The sequence below is a fragment of the Anguilla anguilla genome, chromosome 2, assembly GCF_013347855.1.
Source record: "Anguilla anguilla isolate fAngAng1 chromosome 2, fAngAng1.pri, whole genome shotgun sequence".
In the NCBI taxonomy this organism is placed as follows: domain Eukaryota; kingdom Metazoa; phylum Chordata; class Actinopteri; order Anguilliformes; family Anguillidae; genus Anguilla; species Anguilla anguilla.
The window spans coordinates 41,730,425-41,747,894 of record NC_049202.1 but is presented as its reverse complement, the minus strand read 5'-3'; the positions used below and the strand labels follow the sequence as shown (position 1 = coordinate 41,747,894).

At 38.2% G+C, this 17,470-nt stretch overlaps 1 protein-coding gene across 8 annotated transcripts in view; it reads left to right on the top strand.

Annotated features, from left to right (window-relative positions):
* The window catches only part of LOC118221690 (leucine-rich repeat-containing protein 4B-like), a 68,330-nt gene that overhangs the window by 23,925 nt on the left and 26,935 nt on the right, over window positions 1-17,470 (top strand). For 3 of the 8 annotated variants that reach the window (XM_035406982.1, XM_035406978.1, XM_035406979.1), the window contains exon 2: window positions 13,836-13,978. The exons of 3 other annotated variants lie outside the window; for them this stretch is intronic. The gene's annotated coding sequence lies outside the window, so the exon portion shown is untranslated. Of the gene's footprint in view, window positions 1-2,658; window positions 2,721-13,835; window positions 13,979-17,470 lie in introns of all 8 variants that reach the window. 2 more of the 8 variants (XM_035406980.1, XM_035406981.1) reach the window with 1 other exon arrangement.

The following is a 17,470-nucleotide window of genomic DNA, read 5'->3' as shown; positions in this document are numbered from 1 at the left end:
TAAAGTTAGCTTACTAAGGCTGAATGGCAGCTAAAGTGATCACCGAAGAAACCCTATCCTTCTCCAATCAACATTACTAATATACTGGAACTACCCAAGGATGTTCTGCTGCTAGGTTGTTGTGACTGTACACAGCAGGGTTGTGGTTGACATGAATGTTTGGAAGCATGACATAAAAGAGCTGGGAGACAAGCCAGCTACCAAGAGTATGTGTCCAAGTGATGGAAATACTGTGGGAAAACACTGCTGAAAATCACCACCCTGACATACAGTTAAAAACCACTCTATAGAATTGTTTCCAAAAGCAAGGGCGACAGCACGGCCATACAGATTATTAAACATAGCACACATGATTAAATGGTAGTTATTTTTAAAAGGGCATTATGACCAAACATACAGAGAATTGACAGCAATGAACGTATAGCTGCTGGTGCAATTTGAGCTGTGCTGAAGTGTTTTAACTGGATGAGCAACCTTCAATGTTTAATCAATAAGTAAAACCATTTTTCTAAGAATTTTGATTGAATAGGGAGCTATTGGTCTTTTAGGATCAGAAATTGTATTTATTTTACATCCAAAAAGACACACATATTCATATCTCTAGTACCTTAAAATGTGTCCCCCTTTTGGAATCAAATTTACACCACTGAACAAGAAAAAGTGGAACAGTCTTCACATTATTAATTAATGAATGTGGGTTGGCAATTTTAAAAATATGAATTTGAGTGTGATATCAATTATATTTCTATGGATTAATATGTGGGGTGGGGTTGCAGTCAGATGGATCAGTTCATTAAGAAATGTTACATGTTCTTTATAACATTAGTGCCAAACTGAGAAACTTTCTGGGTTCCCTGTTTTCAGGCGAAAGTTCTAGGACCTCCTAGTTTATACTATCACAGATTATTCACTGACTAATCTGGTTACAAGACATGGCCTCTTCTTAAGAATACTTTCATGAGCTTACTGCTAGCACTTAAAATTTTAAATGATCTAAAGTGCTCATCACTGCAGCCTCTTCTAGCCATTTGGGAGAATACAGACAAGCATGAGCTCTCCTCCAAAACTTGAGATCATAAACCACCGTTTTTTTTCACTCCAGGCAAGCACAGATAATTAAGTTGGAGGGGAACATTTAATATGTAGCTTGTGCTGTTATACTGTGGGGGTCTGATTAATCAGAGGGGGTCACTGGTGCATGATGGGACACAGATGTCCCCCCAACACAGATGAAATCCCTCCAACTGTATTAATGGATTATAATGTAAAAGAATGTAGGCTGAACAAGTCACTCTGGATAAGAGCATGTAAATGCTAAAAATATATTGAAACAGGGAGTTTATCCAATAACTTGTAACATGGAAATAAATTAGATAAACTGGTATCTCTCATGTTTATCCTTGAATAATATGAGCATACAAAAATTTTCTGTAGATAGATTCAGTTGTTACTTTGGTTAATAATGTTGACAACTTTCTTTAATAAATCTCTTCTCAAAGATTTCAAAGTATTTCCCTAGTAGATGGAGCTGGGTATGAATTACCTGAGCCACCAGTGTCAGCTGCACATATGGGCGATGCAGGTCAGCTATTTTACATCAGACTCTTCTCCACATTGCTGAGATGGGGAGACAATTATTTATTTATCCAATTAAAGAAGATAGATAGAAGATTAGAGTGGAAGTATCAATCAGAGCTAGCTTTGGTCAAGGGCACGAGCAAACACCCATATGTACTGAGTTCTCTGGCAGTTTTAATTGCCACTGTGGGCCAAGACCTTGGGATAACATCCCCAGTACTGGCTTTCTATTTGCTGTTTGGTCCATAGAGAAGGGTTCCCTTTTGTGGGTTGGTACATCAGTAGCTGCACCCTTGTTTCTTTGGAAGAAAGCACTAACCAAGCACTGAGCTGCTTACTTTAGAATCTTACTATGCTTACTTACTTTGGGTTGTATGTTTGGGTGGCATGGTCAGTACCACTTAAAGCCTAGCTCCATGCAACGCTGTGCTTGGCAAACTGATCATACCCATACATGGGCCCTACTTCAGTGGCAACAGTAGCACAAACATGCTTAGGCAATAGCATAATTGGCAGTATTGTTCTGCACAAAGGGAATATTTTTCACCTTCACCTGGTTAGTTAAGGCTAGGGTTAGCAATAAACCTATTTTTGTAAATATGGATGGGTGACACAGTCGGGAGTGTGTCTATAAGGACTGTGCAAGTTTTATGTCAAATAATTATTTTTTTATTTTATTTTCTTATACTTTTTTGCCAGAAAATTATATATTTGTTGAAAAGGGACTGATACAGGACATCTTTGTAAGCTTGTGGTTTCCTGAATTAATATGATAAATTGACCACAAAATTTGAATCAAGAAATTTAAATTTCTTGAAAAACGTTATTGTTACTTTTTTAGTATTATGAGTAATTATTGTTCATTAGTTTATTCATAATTTATTAATTGCTTATTTGTATGGAAAATAGTACTGCTTCAGTGTAAATCATAAGAGTACTATTGATTGTTTTCACATTGAACTTAAAATGTGTAGCCTCATTATAGTAGCTTTACATGAGTTAACATAGATTGTACAGAGTACAGTGGAAAAACAATCAAATAAAATGTCTTTGTTGTATTTTATTTTCAATCTACCTCAGGACCACAGTGGAAGTCTCAGTATCCGTGTCCCACATTGTAGCATTCTCTTTCTTCATGCCTGGTAAGATAATTCAAACGAATATATGAGTAAAAATCAAAGAATAACTTTTAACTTAACCCCACAGTTAGCTGTATAACTATACAGCTTGGATCACAGTGCTTAATTCAGTTCCTGTGCTTTTTCACATGCATTATTTTGCCATATTTTCACACAAAAGATGTATATAGACATAACCTAGCTTAGCCTTCATGAATCCATGCATGTAGAATGAAGAGCCTGCATTTATCCACAAGTTAAGATGATCCATAGATTTAAGATGTTACATGATCATGTCATGTAAAGAAAAGTATGGCTATCAAAAGAAAAAAACATTGATTGATTTTTCAGCAAATTTTATTAAATGCTAAGCAAGGAAAGAAAAACATCAATTAGCCCCTTCACTCAGATGCCAGATCTGGCCAATGAATGTCTGAATTGAGCAATCTCAGGACACTGGAATTCTGGCCCCTAGAGCACATTACAGGAAGTATTTTCAAGTCATCTTTATCTAGTCCAATTCAGGAATACCCAAGTCTAACTCAAGTCAAGTCATTTATGTAATATAGCCAAGCAAGGGTCAAGTTGACAAATTTGGGACTCAAGTCTGCCAGATGGGTTTGAACACATAAAACAGAGCAAAGACACAACTGCTGGTATATATCAGGCAAACCACCCTCCTTGCTGGAAAATCCAGTTGCAGACCTGTAACAATCAAAATATATTTTCTCAAATATATTTTATGTCTTTCAAAGCTGTTGATTATTTTTTGTTTTTGTGAATGTGATTTTGTTTCATTGTGTGCATACTGTGCAATCATGCTAAATAACAATGAGTCCTAAAATTACTGAAATTGAGTTGGACATGCCTTAATTTGCCACAGTCATGAGTCACTAGTCATGTTGGTCACTTGTATGTTGACTGTGAAAATAGAACCCCATATGTGTAATGTTCTGGGACCTACTACAGTATGGATTTTGACATTCATTTAATTTGAATTTGAATTTTATTTAAAGGATAGCTCCTTGAGATGTAGCATCTCATTTTCAAGGGGGTCCTATAGACCATTTAGAAGTAGAGTAGTTGCATTTTAGGTGTCTTGGACATTCGTGATTCGTTTTTTGAGCAAAATGCTGGTCATACTGTACAGAGTTGAAATATCACTTTAGAAATCATGGCCGTTGTTACATATCTTATACTGGCCTTACACCTGGTGATATTTTGAGTGATTTCACAGTTGTAGTAAAATCTTGCCAGGCTTACCGACTCACAATTAGTGTGAGATTGTATTGAGATGGTTCTGGCTTAATTTGTGACAGTCTTTTTCTCGTCTTGACCGTTCTGACAAAATCAAACGTTTAATATTACCTTAAGTTTTTTGTCTCGGCTCAAAAGATATGTGATGGTTAATGATGTGATTATAATCCCACACTGCCAATAGCCAATAGGTCTTTTCTGACATCAGCACAACGGAAGGTAAAAAAAAAATCTCCAAAAGAATCCTGTTTGAGTCTTATAAATGTGAAGCTGCATGATTCGCAGTCTTTGCAGAATCGTAAGATGTGTGCACCTCTAAGACTAAAAACCCATAAATGTTTTTAAATGTGAGAGTGTGTCAGACTTTAGTTGTCTAGAAGTGCTCCAGTGTAGGGTCAGCATTATCCTATACTCTCTCATGTACATTCCTCAAGCAATCATTTAAGGAGATATTGAATATTTTATTCTTAAAAAGCATATTTTCAGCCTAGGACAAAAAATTTCTGATTGTGAATCTACAATTCAAAATGATTCATTTTTGCAAAATTCTAGTTGAAAGCTATTGCTTTTGCGTTCAGCATGTATTTTTGGTTAGCAAGGTGGGTAAAAATTCAGTTTAGTCCTGCCTTGGTTTTATTTTGCTCTGGGGAATGTTTTTATGTTTCTGCAATTATATAAATAACATCTGAAATGTCTTGCAAGGAGAGCACTGAATGCGTATAATGACTCTGTGTAGCAGTGCATAATTATTGTATGCTGTAAACACTAAATGTGATGTTTATTGCAATAAGATGCTTTCTGGTGAATGATCTGTCAGCTGGTTTTATTTTTCTGTTCATTTTGTATAAGATAAGTCAGATAGCAAAGTACGTACAGTGGGTATGGGGTCTGAAAGTATCTTCAAATCGGCAGTGATGAAAAATTGACCATTACATTCTTATTACATTCTTTTTGTATTCCTACATCAGCTATGACAAAGATCAGAAAAAAGTATAATCTTTTGAAATTGACCAAGTAAACTTAAATGGAAACTCTAGTCTAGGTAATGGTGGTAATGGTAATCTTCCGGTAGTGCTTCCTATTTTTTTAATTGCTTTGTGAAAAAAAACATTAGTTTGTTTGAATTGCTCTTTCTGGGTCATGCTTTAGTTTGTATTGAGATTTACTAAGCTACACTTACAGTGATACAGGAAACCACACAAGTTCCCTGTTCTCTATGTAGAAATTTCCAGTAGGTTATCGGCTCTATATATTACCCAGCTACTAATTAATGGATGTTTACAGATCCTAATGCAGTGCAGCTGTAGTTGCAGTAGTTCCAGTAAGTTGTTGGTAGTCCTTTGAGATTACAGAGATTGTGCTGTTCCTCTGTGGAAGTAGCTGACTAGCCAGCAGACAACATGTTGACATTATGCACCTGCAGGTAATTTTTCTCATCATCTGCAATACAGATTATTCAGTACATCCTATTTATGCACTTGTGTGTTTGTGTTGTTCAGGTGTGGAAGTTTGGCACTGGACTGCAGACAACTGCTGGGAAATTTTTTGAAAATCAAATGGTATTTTTTTTTTTTTGGAGGAAATGAGGAAGCACAGGTGCAAATAATATGGCATTAAACCATTAGTTTTTAAAACTTAGGTTGTTCAGTTTTACATTTAAATAAGTGTAATAACCTAACTATTATATTTTTGTGTTGAAATTAATGTATTTTTCTGAGGCTTGATTTTCAACAAGAAGATTCATTCTGACAAGACAGTTGTGAGGGAAATTTATGTTCGAAAAATAGGTTGATGTGGTGTACATGTCACACGACATTCACCATAAGGAATCTTAGTTGGTAGTAGTCAAAAGATGTGTCTCAAGTGGCCCTACAGTTCAACAGGAACAAGTTCTGAACAATCACTCAAGAGTGAGCAAACCTTATTTTGGAGGCCATAGCAAATTGCCTACTATTTTGGGGTGTTGCAACAGCTTTTACAGGCTTTCCCCACTGAAATAGCAGAAGAAGAAACACTCCTATTATTAGGCAAGCTTTTCCCCCTCCGAAATGTAGTCACACCATAAATAATCCTGCATCAATCAATAGTCCCAGGATCAATTCCCTCTGATATAGTGTTTGGAAATTTAGGTATTAGAGCCATTTTTTCTCAGGGTGTGAGTGCTAATTCATTAACTCAACTACATTGGATATTAGAATCAGTATAGGTTTTCATTTACACTTAGCACTGTCAGTTTCCTTTGCCCAGTGTGAATTCAGACTTACTAAATTTTTTTAACCCATTAAGGCATTAGTCGGTTTACATGTGTCATGTATGTGGCATGCTATCTTAATTATGCCTTTTTACAGTTTCCCCATGGCTGGCAAATCTCATCATAATTTGCCTTAAAGAGGAATTCCACCGTAAAATGAACTTTTACACGTAGAAGAGTAGCTCTCCTCCTGAATAAAATGAGCTCTCAACCAGCTCTCTACTTGTAGCGAGTGCAGATATAGCTCCAAACTACTGCGCATGTGCCAGGTACCTGCTTTACTAAAGACTACAGCAGGCAGGCACTTACAGTTTGTGACAGAGAACTAATTTGCTGTTTGATTTTTAATTCTCCGCCCCAAAGTTCGCAGTACGCCTCGCTTATGCGCGTCTTTTTACATGCGTATATATTTTAAATACGCCATACCGCATCTGTTTCATGTTTGTTTGTTGGTTAAAGTTGTATGGGGAATTGTCAGTAGGTTATCCATCAAAACCTTACATTTTAATCTTAATCATTACAAACAGTTTATATGCATTTTAACGGGTGCACACGTTACTTTGTATCTCTAGTACGCTATGTTAAATCCAGGTTAAGGCTGCTACATACTTACCGCGTTCCGCGTCCGCGGACAGCTGCGGACTTGTACCGGTAGCGCAGACGCGCACGCGGTTCCATTCATACTACAATTGAGGGTCTGCATCGGTCTGGCGTTCCATGCATGAGCACTTCCCGATCTACACTCCATTCCAGTTCCATTACCACAGAGTGAATGCGTAAGTGAATGCGATGATAAAAAAATTTTTGGTTACACTGACCTATAAAACGCTATTCCAAAAGCAAAATTAGACATGGTATACATCGTTAGAAAGCTTATACTCTCACCTACTGAATACATGAATTGTCAATCAAGACAGACTGTACTAAAAAGGGTGACAACGCCGTAAACAACAGGTGTGGTATTACGCACAGCAATTTTGGAAGGTACCCAGGCATCACATATGCGCGTGTATTTCACAACCGGATTGTCCAAGACAATATATGACCACTCAGTCTCAAAAGGGACATCTCTACGCGTAAAACTAATGGGAAGGTTGTATAGTTATTCAATATTTAGTCCCAGATATTGACTGTAGAATGACATGGTATCATTTTTAAAAACTTTGTCTCGTTTATTTCGTTATTCAGTGAGCAGCGTTTTCACTGCCATATTGGCATATCTTAGGGCTATTGACGGGTTTATCTTGTTGCTATGATGAAAGAATGGTGAGTGGTGAAAGAATATTTTCATGAATACCCATATAGACAATATAAATGTGGGTAACGGTGGATCTCCTTGCACAACCTCTCTTCAAAACAAGCATCCATTTTGTTATCTGGAGCATGCGCAGTCGGCGCGCTTGCTATGCATACAGTCTGCGAGGTCACAAATTTTGGGTTGCGCGCAGACGTCCGCATAGGGGTCCACGCGGACATGGGCGGATGACAACATTTACGTTATGCGGACCCTCGCGGACACGCGGACGCGGAAAGTATGAATAAAGGCTTTTACATAGTCTATAAGTACAGGGCACATACGCCGTGCGGATGGACAGTCCGCAGTCGTTTGCCCTTTCATAGTCCAGTTGTACCACCGCATACCCAAGCCCTACATTTCCCACAATCTTTGCGCGTCATTTTCCCTTTCTGCCGGAAGTTACAGACTGTAAACAACATGGCCTCGTCCTTGCCCAGCGTTGTGCTTATTTCTCTCCATGAATTGTTGTTCTTCTGAAAATCTTTATAATCCTGTTGGGATGAATCGTATAGGTGCCTTCTCACCTCTTCAGCCAGTCTCTCTTCAAATGTTGACTCCATGTCTGTTTTGTATATTCCGCATCACCACGTGTTTCCGGTGCCACATGAAATGCATGTCGATGTGAAACAGTTTCATACCGAGCCATGATTTGTGTGACACCGATACGCGTATGCTAGGTACGCACGGTCACAAAAATTGAGCTTCACGCGGACATGTCCAGGCGGACGTACGCTGAGGTCCGCTATTTCGTCATTTTGACCGCGGACCCCAGTGGAGTCCGGTCCGTGAATGATACGTCTGGACCATGAATTAGCCTTTATACTCACGGTGAATCGTTTCTGCAGCATTTGGGCAAAGGAGGGCGTTGCACTCATCATGGTGGTTGTATGCCTTGTGGGTAGTGTAGTTCACAGTGGTTTATTGCAGAGGGGGAATCAGTTTTAATGTTCTATGTAATTGTGATGTATTCGTAGGGGGGTAGGCATATTTGTTGAGTGTGAGTTTGTGTATTTTCATGTTTTATAGATTGGATAGCAAATTGCACTTTTTATGATTTATGTTTAGTTAATCGATTTTAATGCTAAGAATGGTATGGTCTGAGGGGGGTTAACCTATTTCATCCATTTGGATCAGTTGAGAGAGCTTGGGATTGAGTGGGGAGCCTACTCAATTCTCCCAAAGGAAATGTTAGGGAAGTGATTGCCTTTTTTTTTTTATTTGCTTATTTAGTGTTGTCATTACTTAGTTTGTTGGTTTTTGCACTTTAAATACAATAAATTTCACTGTTCACCCTATTTCTGTTGTCGGCCTCCTGTGTGACTGCTTGCCATCCTCACACAGTTCATGGGCAGGCATCAGACAATCCCTGACACAGGTTGCCACTCCTTCTGAATACAAATGGGCTGGGAATTACTAATTGGCTGGAAAGAGGGTAACAAGCTGGCCACTAACGAAAGAGAATCTAGGTTTATGTGATCAATTCTGTTTATTTTACTGCTAAGGTTCTAATAAAAAGAAAAGTTTGTTTCAGTGGGACAAATTGCCTGGGTTTAATGTAACTATCACATAACATAACATATTGATGAGAACAGGCCATTTAACCCAACAATGCTCACCATTTTCCTAACTAAATTGTACCTAGTGCTCTGATTACCTACTGACTAGATAGTATCTAACAGCATATCAAGCCTGGTCTTGAAAATCCCTCAAGTTTTTGCATCTACTATGTGACCTGGCAGGCTATCCCACACATTGACTACTCTGTGTGAAAAAAAACACTTCCTAATGTCTGTTCAGAATTTACCTTTTGCTAATTTCCATTCATGTCCCCTTGTTCTACTAACAGAACTCAACCTGAAGAATCTCTTGTAGTTCACTTTGTTAATCACCTTTATGAATTTAAAAGCCGCAATTAAATCCCCCTTAAGTATTCTTGTATGAAGACTGAAGAGGTTAAGCATTTTAAGTCTTTCCTCATAGCTTTTATCTTTCATACTAGGAATCAATTTGGTTGCCCTTCTTTGAACCATTTCCAGAGCCTCTATATCTTTCTTGTAGTACGGTCCCCAGAACTGCACACATTACCCCAAGTGTGGTAACAAATGTATTGTCTGAGATAAGTATAACTTCCTTGGATTTATACTCAATACTTTTTGCTATATATCCTAGAATCCTATTGGCCTTTCTTTCTTTTTTTACTGTTACAGCACAGTGCCTAGAACCTGAAAGGCAACCATTACAAGTCTTTTTCAAATTGAGCACATTCAAATTGTGTTCCTCTCATAAAGTAATCCTGCCTTATGTTTTTATTTTTCTACATGCAGAACCTTGCATTTAGCTATATTGCATTTAATTTGCCAGGTTTCTGCCCACTTCTGGATTTGGTTTATGTTTATGATTTGAATAGCTGTTGTTTCATAGCAAGTTATTTCAGACATGGTCACGGCTTGTGCAATATGTGGTTGTCATCATGAATTCGGCAAGAACACGTTTTTATAGAATACCGATGTGAGCAAGAATATGGGAGAGGAGACAAAGTCATTAAGCCAGGCAAGGAGAAATGTATGGTTGACATTCCCTCATTCGATGGCTGATAGGGATATTCTCCACATCTACATTTTTCAATAAATTATTTGACAAAAATATCAAGCTTGTTTCATTCATTGTTCTTTTATTGGCATTTTTCATTGCTTTTCTAAACGAAACAACAACAGTGAAATAACCTACTTGTCACAGCAGTTACCCCGAGTCTTTTTCTAACGTGAGTTTGGTCAACACCCCCTTCGCCTACATTGAATGTATCTCCAAATTCAAATTACCCGCCCGGTGAAGTTCTTCAGAAATGAGGAAGAATAGCAGTGTGTGCCGTTATGACGTATACTTTTACCTCTTTTTGCGGCCAATTTCTACATAAATTGCTTCGGCCAGCCATGCAGAGAGAATAAGTTTTACGCCTTGATCTGTTAAATCAAGGTGTAACTTATGTTATTTAGTGGTGGAATTCCCCTTTAAAGATTGTTCACAGTGGTTTTTTTTAGTCATGCTTGCGCTCTATCAGATTGTACGTATAATTTTTTAAAAGGCCTTGAAAATAGTATGTTTAACCAGGCAGAAATACTTTAAAGGCTGAAAGTGTCATTGTAAAATTTGTTTTTGTCATCAAAGGTAGTAGCCTTTGACGCTGACTGCAACACCTACAGTAGATGAGCCTCTGTAAATACATGCTCACAAACAAGAGCCTGGTAATTCATGCCTGCACACCCTGATCTGGGCAAAGGTGGATTATCTTGTTGACGACTGAATTCAACACCTCTTCGTCTGTGTTATCATTTTTGTATGACATCATATGTTTTTCAGCAGCTTGTGGGTTAAAGTAAATCAGACACTATTTTCCAAAATTGCCCAGTCAGTTTGCCAAGATGGACAAAAATAAATTAAAATACATTTCAAGTGCTTGAATGGAAAAGATATGATAAAATAACTTTATTGGTGCCTGCGGGACAAAAAATCTTTTGGGAACGCATTTCTGTTGTGACATACAATATACATATGTAAATGCTATTCACAGTATAAAGAGGCAGTCCTAAGTTTTGGAGAGCATAAATGTTGAGAATATGATTAAGAAAGTAGGGTGTATGTGCTGGGAATGCATTAGTGTTTGTGACTAGACCAGGGGATGATAAGGAATGTACTGGGGAACAATCATAAGAATGACTTTAGTCTTCAGTTCATACTGCTCATCTGCCAAACAAATTTAATCGGCGTTATGAAAAAAAAAAAGGAATACATTCCATTCTTGGAGACATGTGACCAGTGTGATTTTGTCCAAAGGAGGTGATATGTAAAAAAAATGTGAGTCAAATTCTCTGTTATGGTCATTAGAGTGATGGCCTCCATTCATGCCTCACAATGCTCTGGTTTAGTGTCTGGGGCTTGTCTGTCTTACGGGGCCATTTGAGCTTGCCTACATGCTTATCTAAAACTGAATATTACTGTAGGTATGTGCAAAATCAATGTAAGCAAAACCAATTATTTATTTACACAGCACCGGGGTGCTATGATCTCATGCATGATTTGGATAATTGCATTTCTCAAGGGCAGCTGATTCTTGAGGGACATTAGTTACATGCATGTGGACTTCAAGTCCTATTTGCATGCTAAGTAAAAATGGGCTGATGTTGTTTTTTTTTTTAAGGGAGTATAAATTAAAATGTAAAGGGGAAAACATAATTTTCCATGGAAAATATTGAATTATAAATGCATTTATGTACTCTGTACACATCTAGAAGCACACAGGTGTGCATACACAAATATGTAAATATTAGTTTGCTCATGTGTTTCTTGGTACACTCATAGCCAAAAGTATATGAACACCTGACATCCAACATTTCATCCAAAATTATGGCAATTAAAATGGAGTTGATCCACCCTTTACTGCTATAACAACCTCCTCTCTTCTGGAAAGGCTTCATACTAGATTTTGGAGCTGCAGGGATTTGTTTGCATTCAGCCAGAAGAGCATTAGTGAGGTCAGGCACCGATTGGGCGATTAGGCCTGCCTTGCAGTTGGCTTTCCAACTGATCCCAAAGGTGCTGGATGGGGTTCAGGTCAGGGCTCTGTGCAGATTAGTCAAGTTCTTCCACACTGTTCTGGACAAAACCATTTATATATGTACCCGTCATGTCATGCTAAGACAGGAAAGGGCCTTCCTCAAACTGTTGAGGAAGCACAGAATCATCTAGAATGCATTGTATGCTGTAACATTAAGATTTGCCTTCACTGGAACTAAGGGGCCGAACCATGAAAAACAGCCCCAGACCTAGGGGCGTCCAGATACTTTTGGTCATGTAGTGTATATTGGCACTCCAGAAAAAACTGATATTTCTGTGCTGTGCTTCCTGATATCTCCTGGAATGTGTAACACTCAGGCAGCATCACATCATCACATTCTGAGGGGGATAGACACAGCTCAGTGGTGCCAGAAGCAGCTCTCAGAAGAGAACACAGTCCTTTAAAAGCCCTGCCCTGTAAGTGAGGAGCAAGGCACATGTAGCATGTTGAATCTGAAGAAAATACTGCAGACTATCAATGGCATGCACTTCTGCAGGTGCTGTTTAAAAGGACAGCTTTACAGTCCTCTGCCACTTGTTTGTAGGGATATATAGGGATGCTATTAATTTGTAAATGTTATACATCTCTTGATTGAGTTTGATTATTTTTTCTATATGAGGTATATTTGAGGTTTATTTCCTACCATTGTTTGATATTTTCTATCCTAGGGATTAATGTAGCACATATCCAGTGATTTTTTGTGCAGTAATTCATATAATTTGGTTGCAGAACACATTGCTCGGCTGAAACAAATTAACAATGTTTAAAGAGTAGAAGAATACTACTGATTTCATGCTCACGACCAACACAATTTGGAAGATACAGATGTGATGTGATGCTACAGTTATGTACATGTTTGAAACCATCAAACCCGTCCTTGTTGGGATACTTGAGGAGGTGCAGCTGGTGGCCCCTGTGACCTGCTTGGTCATTTTAAACACAATTCACCGGAAATCGTGCGTTTAAGCTGTGATGTCTGTATTCTCCGATTCGTAGTCAGTGCCTTGCAGAGGGATGTAATGCTGTGATTATTTGCCTCACTCATGCTGTTATCCAGGGAAGCATACACACTGTAGCTTACACGTTTTGCATGTTAACCCTTTATACAGCTGGCTATTTTACTGGAGCATGTTAGTGTGTTGTTAGATTCTGCAGCAGCATTGACCCACTGGGGGCTTGAAGTTGCATTCTTTTGATTCCAGGTCCACTTACAGTCCAGAAGACCACACAGCCTGCGGTCTCAGCAGCAGCTGTCTCAGTGGACTTTCAGGGATCGTATACTCTTACAGGAATTCCGTGTTCCTCCACAATTTAATACGCTTCCTCTTATTCCTTAATGACATCGGGAGTTCAATTTTTAATCCTCATGAAATAATGGATAACCTTGCCTCTGCTGAATCCTAGGCAGTTGACTCAAAAGGAGAAAGCCTCAATGAGCATGTGCAATGTTTCTGCAGAATACGGAGAATTGCCCAGTCTCACTGACATCCTTGTCACCAAACGCTTCAGGGAACTGAAACGATGTCATGCCATTGCTGTATTAGTAGGCTATAGCACTACTGCTTTATAATTGGCTAAGTAGATAACCTTTGGTGCCACTGTGTAAATATGTTGTATCAATATTAATAAGGATTTCTTTAATATTTTTTTATTTATTTTTTATTTTTTACCAAAGCAGGTGAAGGAAACTGACTGTTTATGCATTTGTTTGTACAATTGTAGTCTGCACCTTGAGTGAGAGTCAGGGGCGAGGCTTGGGTCCCGGTCTACTGTGTCGGGTGATGGAGCAGCCCTGTGTCGTGTGCTGTGGAGTAGGGCGCTGGGTGGCACAAGCCCCTGCAGAAGAGCCAGGGACACACAAGATGGTGAGTGTGCCGGTTACCACGGCAACAGGGTCTCTGAGAGTCCGCCTCCATTTCACAGCGTGGTACAGGGACAGACAAATCATAGAAAGGTAGAGAGAATGCTAGAGGAGAGATTATACAAAGACCTCGATAGATGGATGATGGATGGATGGATGGGTAAATGGATAGGTGCACTATTGGACAGATGTGTGACAGTTATTGTCCTCACCCCTTCATTATTTCATTCCTTAGCTGATTCTGTATATCCCCTCTCTGTCATTCCCATTTGAACAGATCTTGGTCTGAAATGAAAAAAACTATTACAGTCAGAGCCAGACAGAGCTTCAGTCGAGGTGTCCGTAGCAGTATTTGTTCAGATTCTTTATGATGTATGTCTGTCTGAATGTGTATCCCAAGGAATGAGTCTATCACTGAGTGAGGTTGGCATAGTTGAGCGGGTCGGATTTCAGCATGACTGGATCTGATTGTTCTTGGTTGAGCCTGACTATACCCTTGCCAGCTAGCTGGAAACACGAGATCCATAAAACATACAGTACAACCTCAGGTTTTTGTACTTCTGTCTAAATTATTTGATTCATAGCATTTACTCTAAACCAAGGTAAATGGTTACTGTATATACTGTGTATAGTTTGATTCATGACTGGGCACTGGCTTCTTCTATTAGCTTACCTTACATAATAGTATCTTGCTAATGCTGAGTATTAAATATAATTAATGCCGATTCATTTATCACTGTGTCTGCTGATGTCACTCGATTACTTTTGTTCATAATAAGCAATCTGAGCCTATGACTCCTATGTAAATAATTGCAGAGGTTTTAGGCTTCGTTAGCGTGGTTGGAGCCTGAAAATGTCAATCTTCAGAAACCCTTCAAACTACTGGGCCTTTTAGGTTATAAAGTGTGCACTGGAAATATTGACATGCCTGCATTCTGACAGTTAAGACCAATTCTGCTAGAAGTGAGCATGTACAGTCATTCAAGAAAAGCTATTATTAAGATTCATGTAGACCAGTGTTTCAGAATACAACATATCTAAATAACTGAATACTCAGTCTAAGCTCTCTGCCGTTGGGGTCCTACTGTTATGATTGATATTGCGGAAATGTGAGTTTTCTATTCACACACAAAAAAAAAGAAATCCAGTACATCACATTAAAATCCCACGTAAGGACAATTTACAACTATACTAATAACTATATATTAATCACAATATTTACTGGTGGAAATACAATTTTATATTGCCCTATCCAAACTATCCAAACTCTTGAATATGTTTGTTATTTTTATTTCTTTATTCTTCTTTTTTTTCCTTCTTTATTTCCTTTTTTATTTTCATTTTTTGAACTTACTAAAGGGTTAAGGATATATTGTAAGAAGGGTAGGTCAAATAAGCTAAGGCTTCTTCCTACACCTTTTCGGTCATTTTAATATTGTTTATCTTTTTTATTTTTTTATGCACCTTTTGTAAAAATGACTTATTATTATTTACTGATATCTATGTACACTCATCTTTGTAAAAATAATAAATAATAATCTCTGATTGTATGTGGATGGCTGTATATTTTTTGACATACCATCAATACTGTAATGTACTTACAGTATATTTATTTACTATGCACTGTTTACAGTATATTCATAATCTCATAAAAAACACGTTTTCAACGTACAAAAATGCCAAGTTACTCACACATACATACAAGACATACACCATCTATAACTTATTCATTCAGACTGCCAAAATCCAGGCCTGCCATTAAAAGTATTGATATCAAAATGACGCCAGGTTACGGTACTACAAACAATATAGGCTATCTTGCCTCACCGAAATTAAATAAGATGTATTCCAAAGCAATGCTACCCAATATTTCCTCAATTCTTTCAAATCACTTGGCCCTGTGTGTATTAGCATGCAGTACATGGACAGGCCAAACATATGTGTGGATGGCTTTCTCACAGTCAAGATTGATTGAATAGGCGTCTATATGTCCAATTTGTATTGGTATGTATGTATTTCGCTGCCCAGCCTTTCTGTTACGTGAATGATTGTATGTTTCTTGGTTTAAATGTCTGTTCGTAAATGTGAATGTAACATGCTGCGAGGGAAATGTCCCCATGGGGATAAAGAAGTTCTGTATGTATGTATGTACAATATGTATTTTACATACAGTATTTATTGTACGTAGCAAATATACAATCACTTGTACATTTACTCAAATTCAGTTCAGAAGCAAGTATAAACATATGTTTTATGGAGAAATATGCTTTCTGTAGTTACTCACCAGCAGTTTTCTACATGAATTTCAATTTATTCCATGAGGCAATTCTAAATATTTGACACTTTGATCTGACACAAAGTTTGCATGACATTGTAAAATGGTAAGATTACAAAACACAGGGCCAAGTGACTTGAAAGAATTGAGGAAATATTTGGTAGCATTGCTTTGGAATGCATCTTATTTAATTTCGGTGTGGCAAGATAGCCTATATTGTTTGTAGTACCGTAACTTGGTGTCATTTTGATATCAATACTTTTAATGGCAGGCCTGGATTTTGGCAGTCTGAATGAATGAGTTATAGACGGTGTATGTCTTGTATGTGTGAGTAACTTGGCATTTTTGTACATTGAAAACGTGTTTTTTATGAGATATCATTTCTTTTTGCCAAGTGTTTTATTATGAGAGTGAGAAATGCGAAGTGACCCTGTAAGAAACGGTTGTGGATTATGGCTATCCTTGTGTGAATTTGTACAGTCTGATGAGCGTGTACCGTTCAGCAGTTTCGGTTTGCTATATATGTAAAACAGTGGCTGTGACAAAGGGTGCGGTGGTGTAAGTGTAAACGCATCAGAAACGCAGGTGAAATATGGCCAGTGTATGTACTCACGGATTTGACGGCCATCCAACGAGCCTTGAGTGGCAAAAGAATCAGCAAGCCTGTAGAATTGGAGCTCCCTAGGTCGCAATTGTGTACCCTTCTGTCCTGCTCCGTTGTCTGTTATTTCGTGGAGATGCACTTTTAGTGTTTGTAAGGTTTATAAGGCATTTTGATAGGCTTATCTGCAGGTAGGAATCCTCTTTGCTGTTTTGCTAAGCTAGAACCGGAAAACTTGATAGTGGAGAATAGGAGCAGGCGCATATGTCCCAGCAGGCTTTGCGTATGAGAAAATAACAACAGTGTGAGAGAAATGAGGAGAAATTATGAAATTGCGTAGTTGAAACAATATGTTTTTAGCAGAATGGGCATGTAGGTGAAGGTTGACATGATAACAGACTATAGTGCGAAGTAAATGAAGTGACCATGCATGAGCTTAGTTTCCTTATCGAACGGTATATATAACAGTCTGTATAAAGCATTAGTTGTTAAAGTGGAGGGTGATTTTAAATGTAATGTTTTAATGGGGAGTTGCAGAACGTACATACGTAGTAATTGTTTGTATGTGGCTAGATAGAGAACAGGGCGAGGTAACATGAATGTAGAAATGTGGCGTTTGC